Source organism: Vanellus vanellus (genome assembly GCF_965231255.1).
Source record: "Vanellus vanellus genome assembly, chromosome: 5".
NCBI lineage: Eukaryota > Metazoa > Chordata > Aves > Charadriiformes > Charadriidae > Vanellus > Vanellus vanellus.
The window spans coordinates 16,825,021-16,838,726 of record NC_138910.1 but is presented as its reverse complement, the minus strand read 5'-3'; positions in this window follow the sequence as shown (position 1 = coordinate 16,838,726).

Genomic DNA, 13,706 nt, shown 5'->3' with positions numbered 1-13,706 from the left:
TTTTTCTCTTGTCTGTAAAAATATTTACTCTGCATGTATTAAAAAGATGATACAGTAATATGAAAAGTAAAGATAGACAAAATACAATTTATGTCACTTTGTTTAGACTCAAAATACAGAACCATTAAAAATTTATCCAAACGTAATTGCCATAAAATGTTTCTATATAATTTTTTTTAAAAATTAAAAATCTTAAAAATAGAAGTTTAAATGTCACATTGTAGAGTTATGAACCCAGACATTGTCCTCATCACCAAAGCATAAGCTGAGTGGAATAGCACAAGCCACTTTCACTGTTCTAGCTAGTATTATGCCAAAACCAAATGTAGATAATAAAAATTAAGTAGTTGTTACATTTTTAACATTAATTAAAATACTACTATTAACTATCTTCACAGTTCTTCAACAGTAAGAACTGGAAACTTCCCATCGTAACATGCTGAACCCATAGGCAGGTTCACAGTTGCCTTCTGTAGGATAGAAATGTGACTACTGAAGTATTTGGAGATTTTTTTACGATCTAGTGTCTAATACTAAGAGTGGACACCCAAGAGTGTTTTTTTTTTTTAATTATTATTTTATTTGTCCTATGACAACTAACAGAAAAGTCTCACTTGCATGATACTTTAGTCTTTGGGTAACTTCAGTATCATTGCACTAACCTTACATTCTCATTTTTGAGAGAAACCTTATATCTTGGGTCCATGTTATGCCTTGAACAATGTTCAAACCTGCATATTCTAATATGAAATTAGCTATTTAGTTATGTATGGTTAACTGTTTACATGTCAGGCTCTGACTGTTGTCTGTGTGGTAGTTTACATACTGATGATAATTGTAAATTTTTGAGCCATATGCAGAGTTAGAAAAAGTTGTGCAACTCAGTTTTTAAAATGACAGCATTTTGCTTTGCTCATCTAGCTATAAGAAGTCAAAGACAGGTTACAAATTAGATAACACATTGTAGTTTTAATTGTGTACATGAAATTCCACATAGTATCTACTACAGTCACGTTGTAGTATTTTGGTTCCTTTTTGTAGTGCCTTTTCAAGGTCTCGACAAAAGAAAAAAAAAACGTCTCCTTTGTATGGATCTCGTATGTAAAATAATAACACTAAACAAAATTGATCTGATCTGTGAGATTAAATGTTTACATGATGACTTTAAAATGTTAATCCTGTATTGAGCATATGTAAGAAAAAGAGGTAGTCTGTGGAGGATTCACTCTCCTTGAATGAGCTTGCCTTCTGGTGCTGTTTTCCAGGGCTTCAGATTATTCCCTTTATTTTTCTTTCCCATTCTTATTTCCGATTGTCCTGATCATAAATAGAATGAAGAGAGTTGTATTTCCCAGAGCCAGCTGACAACCTAAAGGAGATATTTTACAAAGGTCTCTTTAAAAGTCTGCGGATTGAGTATTTGACTCCGTAACTCTGCCTTTTTTTGTTGACTTGGGGATGAAAGAGCCCAAGCCTTGAATCGAAATTTGGATTCTCTATGGTGCCTTCCTTTTGCATTGTCAATAGCATCATTAGAAACACCATCCATTGCTATGTTGCAGTACATTTGCTACTTGGTATCAATCCCTAAAATACATCTCTGTAGAAGAAGGAAGAGGCATTTTGAAATGCTCTTTGAAGCATTTGAATCTTTTCATGAAAACAGAAAGCCTGTGATTTGTTTTATCCATGTAAGTTGTCTTTTATACATAATAAAATATTTATACAGAATTTACAAGTCCTGGTTCTTATTTTAATTGCTGTTTATAATTGCATTTTTCTTTAGTATCTTAAAGTTTTTAACTTGTTGGATAGAACTGGAAGACTCACTGCTACATGGGAAATTACTAGTTCAGCTCGAAAAGATGGGGATTCATACAAGAATTTAAGGTGTGTAATGACCTGGCTGAAGGAGATATAATATGTGAAGAGTACTGTCATTCTGGAGGAAAGTTACTGGAAAATGTTACCCAAGAAATACTTCAGCACTGATTCTAATGTAATGTTTTGATTAATGATAATTGCTTATACATAGAAAAGTATTAATGATACAAAGAGTGAGGGCATAAAGTATAAAAAGAACTCACCAATCCAATAGAGATGGGCTGGAATTTAATAGCGAAAGAAAGACATGTATGTAGGGAGTAAAAAGAATTTATTTGAGCTCACCAGTTGAAAATAAAATGTGTAGAGAAAGACCTAGGTAATCACAGATGACTAGAAATTGCAAGTGTGTTGGCATAATGAAAAATACAGCCTAGAATGTATGCAATGAAGTATCTCTGATAGAGATTGGGGAAGAATGGGTGAGACTGCATCTGAAGTGCTATGTACAGTGTGGTTATGTGTTCAAGAAAGATGGGGTTTTATTTGAACAGGTAAGGCAACTACTAAGACTATCAGGTTAATAAAGTTCCTGCAAGTGGAGAAAGGCTTATCCTACAGTGCTTTTTGCTCTGCCTCCCTGTGGTTTAAGCAGACCACAAGCTTGCAGACCAAGCCCTGGCACATCTGGAAGCTAATGTAACCAAGGACTTAGAACTTGTTTCTTTGGACACAAAACTGTGCTGACTTGATCGCGCTCCTTCCAGTTGGATTAGATAGCAGGTAGTGGGAACATGGATGTCTGCAAGAGATTAAATGTATTCTCAAAAATATTCAGTCAGACTATTCTCTGTTTTTTCTTACTCTGTTGTAGGTATGTAGGTGTGGAAGGAATCTATGAGGTCAATGGTGAAGTAGTCACAACTCCAGCTAAACTGTATGCCGTGAAACTTACAAGCTCCTTAAATAACCCCAGCATTGATGTGGCTGTGAAGATGGAGAGTAGCATGCCTGGCAGCTGGGAACACAGAAGAAGTAGGCACTGGGGGTGTCTGGAGCTAGAAAGAAGAGTTGTGCTGTCATACACAGGGCTGGGGAAGGGGAGTGGGAGTGCCACACAGAGTGGAGGCTTTGAGGCTATACCAAATAATGTAATGGAAGCGTACATGAGATCGAAGTTAAGGAACTGGAGAGTTGAGCTGTGGACTGCATGTACGATGGGGGATGACAAGAGAAATGGGATGAGGCAAGAGCAGTTTGAGCACCTGATGTGTGTGCTATTTGCACCATATACCAAAAAGAAAAAGGCCACTAAGGCGTTTGATCATTGAGACTTTTCCTTCCTATGTTATGTTGTCACATAATAACTTCAAAAAATGCTATCATAGAATTACTAAATATTTACATCTTTGGTAATACCAAACTTCCCTTGTGTGTGCCCAGAGAAAGACTCTGAAGCGATATAAAAAAAATCACTAATTCTTGGTGTGAACAGTGTCGGTTTGCACTGGCAGGTTCCCATGGAGGCAGATGCTTTGAGGGTTTTTCACCTCCTAAAGTGTCAATATGGGATTTACAGCGTCATGTGAAAAGTAGATGTTAAGATGATTTAAAATGCTACCAAGTTATAGTCACAGCGCTGTACAGCTGCTTAGGACAGATGTAAATACATATGCCAGTACAATCACTATGGAAGACAAATCCAACTGGTCTTACACATTGGATCTGGTTTTTGCAAGGTGTGATCATCTGTGTCATGGACTGTATATACTGAAGCAAGATAAACTACACTTCACTGGAATGTGTATTGGAAAATATTACAGAAGAGGTACAAAGTTGCTGGTGTTTCTTATTCATATATAGATTTTCACCTGAATTTGACACCGGCAGTAGTAAATAATAAAGTTAGAGAGCAAGGTTTGAGTAGTAGCTATTTTAATACCTCATCATTTTAAAAATATGTTTATATATATCTATACACAATAAAAGAAAAATATTTTATCCTCTGTCATTAATACACACATTCACATACCTTTTTCCCTTTCAAAGGGTATTAACACAGAAAATAAGTAAGTGTATACCCAGAACTTGCAAATATTATTTATTCACATGAATTAAAAAAATTCACATGAATTAAAAAAAAAAAAAAAAAAAAAAACAAAACCAAAACAAAACATGCGGATGTCATGTGGGTATTTTAAAAAGAATTTCATGAGAGAGTTTTCCCCTATGGTTTCCAAAGCTGCTTCAAGGAAACCACTGAAAATACTACACTGTTTTTGGTACCACTAGGTGGTGCTGCTTTTATAGTATTCCTTAGTAAAAGTCTGTCATTATGCATCTATGGGGAAAAAAAATTACAGGTAAAAGCAATGTACTTACTATAGCTTCCTAAAGATAAAGGAGTTTTGTTATACTTGTTTGACAAGGACTCTTAGCCCTTGTATATGTAAATGTATTCAATTTGTGTTCACGTTTTGCATGTGCTTGCTTAAAATGGGAATTTGCATGTGACAAATAGCACAGTGTGTCCAAAGTATCATGTAGGTCGCGTTAAAGAAAATCCAGCCTGTGCAGTCCGGTGTGCCATCTGCTGAGTTTTATCTTTTACAGCGCTTGTTAATCATTGAGCTTTGACACCCTACCTGTTATCATGCAAAATTCAAATAAAGACAGTTCCTACTCTGAAGAGACTGCAGTCTAGGTGAGATAAGAGTAAAGAAGGTAGGAAATAATTGAGGGGGATATTTGTTGTATTTCGGGCACTATTGTAAATTTCAGTCCTGCATTGCAGTAAACAGCAGATCTTTTGATGCTATTTAAAGGGTATTGTTTGGAACATACTGTTTGCTGCAAAGTGTTTATCTAGTTGGGAAACAGTTAAATTGAAGTGTAAACTCACTGAAGCAGCCCACTTTACTCAGATAAAAGGAAGGCTGGAGTCAGGGATTTTGCAAGGAAGTGTCTAAGGGATAAACAACTGCAAGAGAATATTTGCCAGTTAAATTTCAGGATAAGATCTACCTTTTCCATTTTATTGTTTCAAATCAGTCAAATGTAGAATTGGTGTCTAAACCTGAAGCTGAAAGGTGTGAGCATATTGTTCAGTTTGCACTGCTTCTATATTTTTGAGAGGAAAAAAATGGAAAAATTTGTAAGTGTGAATGAAACATTTTTCTTAAAGGCAAAAACTTGTGTCCTTTCACCTGTGCAGGTCATGAGGTATGAAATTACCCAACTTTGCTCAAGTTAACTATTTTTCTTTCAGAAAGCAAGTTGCTCAGGCATCTTCAAGAAACCAGTAAGCAATAGTAGCTGTTTGAGAAACATTTAAAGTAGGTTAAATTTCTTTGTCTGCAAAATGCAGAAAAGGATTTGCATTCAGGTTGCCACTTGTCAGCTGAACTGCAGAAAGTTTGTGGGGGCTCTTAGCTCCTGAAAAATACAAAATAATGCAAGTAACCTGCAATAAAGAGTATTAAAGTGCAGTTGTCATGAGCCAGGAGTATGCATGTAGGCGATTACCAAACTGACCTGATATGCATTATCTTAATCATTTGCCAGAGTATTAGCATTTATGGGAGATTTGTACAGTTTAAAGTGCATGCTGGGACACAAACTGGGAAAGGTATAATAATATAAGATAAAGAGATGCCCATATGAAAGTATTTCAAATAGCACATCATACATAAAGAAAAACTCAAAACCATACAGAAGCAAGTAATTATTACAAGCGGTCTGGGAAATAGCACCATGTGGTATCTTTCCCAATAGCAAATGTTGATGTTCTTAAAATTAGAAAGCATGCCAACATATGAAGGCCATTTTTTTTGACGTGTTTATGGGAAATGTCACAGAGCTGCAGACAGAGAACATGATTAACATGATAAAGGAACTGTTGATGGAGAAATGTATAATACATCAATGTTGACACATCCACAATTTTGGCAATCTAGTCTGAAACAAAAAATGAGTTTATCTAGGGTGAAAGAAATTGTAATGTGGAAAATCAAGGGTGTGCAATTAAGTAAAACACCTATAACGTACAGCAAAGGTGCTAATTTATGATAAAAGAGAAATCTTTGACCTGGGTCTAAGGGAAGCTGATGAAACGCTTAAGAACTTTACTCAAAGGAGTTCTTAGGTAATGTCATAAGATTTCAGCCATGTTTACACTAGCAGCTAGGTTCCTTTTGGCAATTGATTATCAGCTGTTTGTTTTTCTAACTGAATTAGCGCTTACTTTGGTTTAGAATTGCAGGTGTAGACAAAGAGAAGATTAAAAAACATTTAGACAAGATTTTTTTACTCTCAGTAGCTCAGCTTGTGAAGGTCTTTGTCTCCTTTATGCAGATAGGGTTAACCACTTGAATTTGCTTGAAGATTCCCAAATACTGCAGAGACAGTCTCATCCCAGATGGAAAAAGGAAGCATTAACTCTAGATGATTAGAGAATCCAAAAGGTATGTGGGGAATTAGCTGCCCATATCTGGAAGGGCTTGGTTAAAATTTTTTATCTAAGATACCACTGAAAAAGCAATCAATATTTCACTATCACATTTACAGATGCTTCTTTTATGTTATTGTCACAAATTCAGAGATAATAAATGCACAGTAAACGTGATAACTATCAAACACCAGTTTTTTCAGATAAAGTTGTGTGAAATAGCATACAGTTCTTTTGAAACAGAAGGTAAGCACCAAATTCATCCAAGAAATGATCCCTTAGTAGTTGCTAGTCAGCTTAGTTTTCTAATATAAATAGGTATTAGCACCAGAAAGTGTAGGCAGCGATTTGTCTCACTTCTATCCTACGTTGTATTTTAAAGGTGGTTACAAAAAATCCCAACTGTTGCAGATTTCTGAGACGTTAGTCTTAGCTGGCTCATGAGCAGTGGATCAGTCACCTTCTCACCAGCTAAGACTGCAGGGAATGGACACGTTTGTCCGTTCGCTGGCTGTGTGAGATTAAGTTGGAACAGGAAAGGTCTAATTCAGCCATGCTACTCTACCAAAGCAAATGTCTCTAATGTTTGTGTGTTTGCAAGACTGTAGACTTTAGGCCCACAGTGAACAGTTTCAGTGTGTTGATTTCCACTTTCTGCATCTTCTGATGTAGGGTCATCTTGATTGATATGGCATTATTAGCAAATGTATAGTAGAGATTAATGTTTTAATCTGTCATGACACTGGGTCACACTGGAATGCAAGAGTAGTACTTGTAGTTATTGCAATTATGATGAAGTATAATTTGGTATGATGTACATTTATAAAAATTTTTTGATGTTGGCATTTCACTACCTAATACTATGAGAAAGGGGGAGAGCAAATGAAATTTATGCAATTATTTGTGCTAGAAAGAAGTTACAAATAGCACACTATCCTCATTCTACTGGCACAGGAAATAGTGGTCTGTTAATGAATTTCTGTCACAAGAAATAATAAAATATCAATTGTTCAATTTAGGGAGAATTAAGATTAATTAAATTACAGAAAAAATATATGGTGGGGAATAATCTTATGTTTCCCAGATGATGGATTAGGTCAGGGTACTAAGGTTTTTCCACTGTATCAGCTACATCTCAGTGGAGAAAATCTTTCCTAGCCCACTTTGCTTCACTTTTATGACTAGTAGTACAACTGCATAGTGTTAGAAAAAAGTTAAGAGAAAAGAGTTCATTATTTTTTAGGTGTCTTTAAGATAATGCAATAAGGAACCAATTCTTTATTCGTTATCAACATGTAATTGGCATCTAAATTTTGGAAGTTTAATGTTGGACAATTTGACTGGAAGAGTAATGTTTAGCCTCAGGACCAGGGAATAATGAAAATCCATTATTTATTTCTCAGGGATTTGTAAAGAAGGGCTAAACCAAGCCTATTGTGTCATGCTTTAATGTTTTTATGGAGTATTTTTTAAGAGGATGGCAAATCAAAAAAGGGTAAGAACTGCTAGCTAGAAGATATTTTCCTTGGTTGGTTTCTGCGATTCTGATTGGTGTTTTTAGTGACTAGTGTTTTTGTAATCAAGAGGCTAAGAGAAGCAGATATCAAAGACAGCACGATTCAGTATATTCATGATCAGCTGGACATTCCTACAGGATGGAGAGGAAACTAATTGCAAGAGAATGGGGGACTAGTACTTGTTGTGTCCAAAGAACTGTCTCTACTCTTCCATATCAATGAGCAGAGCCTGTAAAATGTTTTTTAAAAAAAGAGCATCGCCAATCTGATTAGCTTTATCAAAACACGTCTAGGGCACAGTTCCATCCCATATGGTATAAAACCAAAATCGTGTGTATTTATATATATCTTTTCTGACATTTATGTAAGATGATGAAGACTTGTTTGCTGTGAGTTTTGTGGATAGGGTAATTAATTAAATACCTCAAGGAAACATTGCATTAACGGCAAGGTCAAACCTTCTTCTTCTCCCCCCCCCCCCCCAAAAGCTTACTATATAGAATGGGAATACATAATTTCAGTAGGAAAGAATTGTGTGGTCTCTAGGATTATCACATCCTATGAGGCTATATGCAGAGGTAGGTTGGTAGGATTTGCAACTAACTCATGCCTATTTGTTGCTCCGTCTCAATGCTAGCTCAATTGCTTGCCTTGCTAGATGTTTACCATCTAAGTCTTGGTAAACCTGGAGCATATTGGCATGCTAGGAAGGAATATTCTTTTTTAAAATCTATGCTCTCAGAAGATCTGTCAGCACGTATACACCCAAGGAATAATGCTGTGCACGATTATTCTTATGAAAGCAGTTTGCTTTGTCTTGCTGTAATGGGGCTGACTAGCGTTATGTAGACCAAAAATACTATTCTCTTACAATAGTTGCCTTTTGGGTTTCTGTTGGCTGCCAATTTCTGGAAGCTAAATATGAGTAGCTACGGTATGCAGTGGCTTATTTTCTCATATCTATTTGTGGGTATGAAGTCTACTATGGCTCACAGTAGTGTGACAACAGTATTAGAGGTATAAGTAAGCTAATGACCTCAGTGAAGCAGGAGTAGATGAGGAACAGTCTCTTCCAAATCCCCAGAGCTAGAATATAGAACTAAATCCTTTGGATTTGAAAAGATCAGATCATAACAGAGATTTTGATTCCTTTTTTTTTTTTTTTAATAAGACATTCAAAATTTCTAAAATTGCAACACTGGTCTAAATGGTATCTGGGAAAAAAAATGTGTAAATGCAAAAGCCATACAGACAGAGTAGGAGAAATTAGATGAGTTTATGATTTTGATTTTTCTTTTTTTTAACAACAGACTTTATTGGATGTTTGTTTGAAATAAAATATTTGCAATAAGCAGTTTTTCTTTCATTTCTCTCTTTGCATAAGAGGGAATTACTGGGTGGAAAAACATCCTTTTAAGAAAGAGGAGCGGAACGTTAGCAGTAGCTGGAAATTTTAGCTTGTTTCAGGTTCCCATTTCAAGCAAGAATTTATCTGATGTATTTTCATGCAGGTTTCTTTGTTTCCTCAAAGGTATCAGATGGTGTCAGGGAATGGAAACATCAAAGCCTTTCCTTCATGGAAAGTGGAGTTCCTCTATTTGGATATTTCTGGTTATTTTCAGTTTGTTATTTAGATTGAAATGTGTATGTGAACATTGCAACCCATGAAATTTTCTTCCTGTATAGGGACTGGTCTTTGGGAAGCCCAGCAAACTTCCAACTAGTCAAACTCTCTCCCTTTGGCTGAAGTGTTAGAGGCTCAAGCTTCTAGCATAGACACATACAGTTTTAGTTCATGCATTCAGCCCGGGGCTGTGCACAGGAAGTTTGATCTGGTTTATCAGAATTAGCTGGTTAAATGAGATTAGTCTGGCACCATGCACTTATTTTGGACCAGGAAACTTAAGTTCTGTGAAACATCTGCCTGGATGTGGAGATGTGAGACTGCCTCTTCACTTTGTGCTGCTCTTTCTCATCTTTCTCATCACTGTATTGTTTTTTGTCAAGTTTTTGCCAAATACCAAACCAGGTGATGCTGATTGTGACCACATTCCTCTGTCACTCTTAGGCAGGAAAGAGATCCTCACTCCTTGTACACTGTCAGGGCTGTGCTTGCAATAACTATAGGAAGTCTGCATGAAGGGAGATAAATGGGGAGAACAAAGCATTTAAAGATTTCATACAGTAAAGGGACCAGCGTCTCACGTGTGCAAGGGAAGGCGCTTACTGCTCCTATTCAACACATTAGGAGCAGTGCGGGGAAGAGTAGGAGGTTCTCTGGTTGTTTTCCAAGCAATATATTTTTGCAATATAGAAACTAAATTTATCTTTACCTCCATATCCGAGAGAGAAGTATCACATCTCATGTCTTCCCTTAGCTTATGACTCAATGTCACTATCATCAAAGTATGCAGGGAAAGAAATGACCGTGAATGCCTTAAAATAAATGAACATGTTGAAGCGATGCCTTAATTCTCCCTGCCCTTCTTTGGTTTTGGGGATTCAGATTTTGAAGTTATCTTCCTGTCTGGAAACCTATTCATGTGATTCCGAAAGGTGGGGTTTTGAGAGAACATCCTGTATTGCAAAATTCCTAGTAAAGACGTTGAGATGCTGCAACATTTCCAGACTTGTTCTTTGGCTTTCAAAGTAAAGTAGTAGAAATAGCATGAGTTTCCATCATTCATACAGTGACATGTTAAGGAAAAGTTTCACAATTTAAGATGTTTGGTTAGTTTATCTGGTAGAGTTGCCTTGTTTCAAAACAGAGTTTGGAAACAGACCAGAAATTTAGCTTGACATTTATGTTTATTCCTTCTAGCATGCTGATGACCCTGATATCTGTATACACAAGGCTGTGACTCATTCAACCATCGAGGAAGCTTACTTTACCACTCTGTAAATGTTTTCTGCTAAATTTGGCAGGGAGACTTCAAGATGTCAGAGCATTGAATGATGTGTAAAAATGTCACATAATCTGTGAAGAGAAATATATCAATTCTAACTAGGTGACCCTCAATTCTAAGTCTCTATATTATTCCATTGTCAATCATGGATCAAATATTTGTCTATGAATGAAAGAAAACTGGTAATTTACCAAAGTTAGAAACAGCTAAGTATCTGCAGCAACTGAGTACGGTATTCAGACTGTAGGTAAGAATTCAGGCTGGAATGGCAAAGAGCTGTTCACATTAAAAACCATTTTGATGGGATCATCTGCTCTTTTCCTTCAGAATGGCTTACGCTTCATTCTCGGTTTTCTAAGCATGTACTATCACAACACATGGACTCAGATAAGGTGGAATATTTGAGTGATGCAGCTGGCATCTAGGTAATAGAAATTATTCCAATGCACGAAGGCTTACATACAGTAAACATATACTTTAATTCTCTTGAGACTGTTCTTTTCGTTCCACTAGAAATTAACCCTTTGGTGTGCATCAAATAATGGTATCAAGAATAAATCACAAGCGCAGTTTGACAAATTCATTAAAGTCCATATAATATCCAGAAGCATTGTTTTCTTGTATCAGATTTTTTCACTAGGAATACAAACATTTGTATTGATTTACCTTTAATAAAAACTAGTGATTCCGAAAGTGTTTTCTGGAAAGATGTATGGTTAACTTTTAAATTACTTACTGTGGTTCTTTAATTGTATTGAGGTCTTCACTGTTTTTCACTAAATCTTTATGAAATTCTTTAACAGAGTTGATAAAGCCAGCTGCTGGAAATGACTGAGCTGGTACAGGTAAAAACCATTTTTTTGCATTTGTCTGTGTTGTATTTTCTGCAGTTCAGTCCTGGTCCAGGACTATGAAAACACTATTATAAATGTCAGTAACTATTAATTAGACTAGATTGTATAGTAATGGTGTATTGAATACGTGCAGAAAACCGCACTTGCCCAAACTGGAAAGTTACCATCCTCATTTTCTGAAAAATCAAATCCCAAACACCAAAAGCAAAGAGTTGAATAATTTTGAAAACTGAACAAATCTGAAGTGATAGTTATCTTACAGTAAAGGAAGGTGAGATAGCTCTCGTAAATAATTTGTAGTGAATGAGTCACTCAATGTCGTTACCAAGGAAATGAAATGAGGATATCGGTAAAGGGAAGCAAGGAGGAAAACACTGCAACTGGGGCAACTCTTACCATTACATAAGTCTACCTGGTATGGTTATCACCAGCATGAAACCTTGTGGAGGTATGTTTTATAGACAATATTTTCTGGATTTCACTGATGTTTTGTGCTGGTATCCTGATAATATGATATCCTTTGTGTGATTCTACCAGATGGGCCACATATTCTACCATAGCTATAGATGGGGATAAACTGGCCTGTCTATTTGAATATATAATTAATTTCCATTTTTTTAATATTTTAATAAATAATAGAAGGCTTCCAGAATTCTCAGAATAATTTCCAAAGCAAGCACACGATTCACTTACCTGTTCCCTTGCTGACTGTCGATAATGAAAAACTAAAAAAATTTGTTTCATATGTGCCAAATCCCTTCTTTTCCTGCATGATGGGGCACATAGAAATTTTGGTAAACTTCTTGGAAATATATTTTTGCAAAGCTTACAGACCATTCCCATTCTTTACTCACTTCATTTCAAACCTGATCTCCTTCTATGACAAGGTGACCCACTTGGTGGACGAGGGAAAAGCTGTGGATGTTATCTACCTGGATTTTTGCAAGGCTTTTGACACCGTTTCCCATAGCATTCTCCTGGAGAAACTGGCTGCTCATGGCCTGGACAGGTATACTCTTCGTTGGGTAAAAAACTGGCTGGATGGCCGTGTCCAGAGAGTGGTGGTAAATGGAGTTAAATCCAGTTGGTGTCCAGTCACGAGTGGTGTCCCCCAGGGATCGGTGCTGGGGCCCGTTCTCTTTAATATCTTTATCAACGATCTGGATGAGGGGATCGAATGCACCCTCAGTAAGTTCGCAGACGACACTAAACTAGGGGGGCGTGTTGATCTGCTTGAGGGTAGATTGGCTCTGCAGAGGGATCTGGACAGGCTGGACAGATGGGCTGAGGCCAATGGTATGAGGTTCAACAAGGCCAAGTGTCGGGTCCTGCACTTGGGTCACAACAACCCCATGCAGCACTACAGACTGGGGGCGGAGTGGCTCGAAAGCTGCCTGGCAGAAAAGGACCTGGGGGTGTTGGTGGACAGCCGGCTGAGCATGAGCCAGCAGTGTGCCCAGGCAGCCAAGAAGGCTAACACCATCCTGGCCTGCATCAGGAATAGTGTGGTGAGCCGGACTAGGGAAGTAATCATCCCCCTGTACTCGGCACTGGTGAGGCCTCACCTCGAGTACTGTGTTCAGTTTTGGGCCCCTCACTACAAGAAGGACATTGAGGTGTTGGAGCATGTCCAGAGAAGGGCTACAAAGCTGGTGAAGGGTCTGGAGGACAAACCTTATGAGGAACGACTGAGGGATCTGGGGTTGTTTAGCCTGGAGAAGAGGAGGCTGAGGGGAGACCTTATCACCCTCTACAACTACCTGAAAGGAGGTTTTAGAGAGATGGGAGCTGACCTCTTCTCCCTGGCGACAAGTGATAGGACAAGAGGAAACGGGTTCAAGTTATGTCAGGGCAGGTTTAGATTGGATATTAGGAAGCATTTTTTCACTGAAAGGGTTATTAAACATTGGAATAAGCTGCCCAGAGAGGTGGTGGATTCACCATCCCTGGAGGTGTTTAAGAAAAGGGTAGATGAGGTGCTTAGGGACATGGTTTAGGAGTGGTGGTGTTTTTATCAGGGTAGGTTAATGGTTGGACTTGATGATCTTAAAGGTCCCTTCCAACCTCACTGATTCTATGATTCTATGATTCATTTATTAGTGAAGGGTAGCTAATTTGTTAAAAATTCGGGGCCTAAGATGACTTTGTGGTGGCCAAA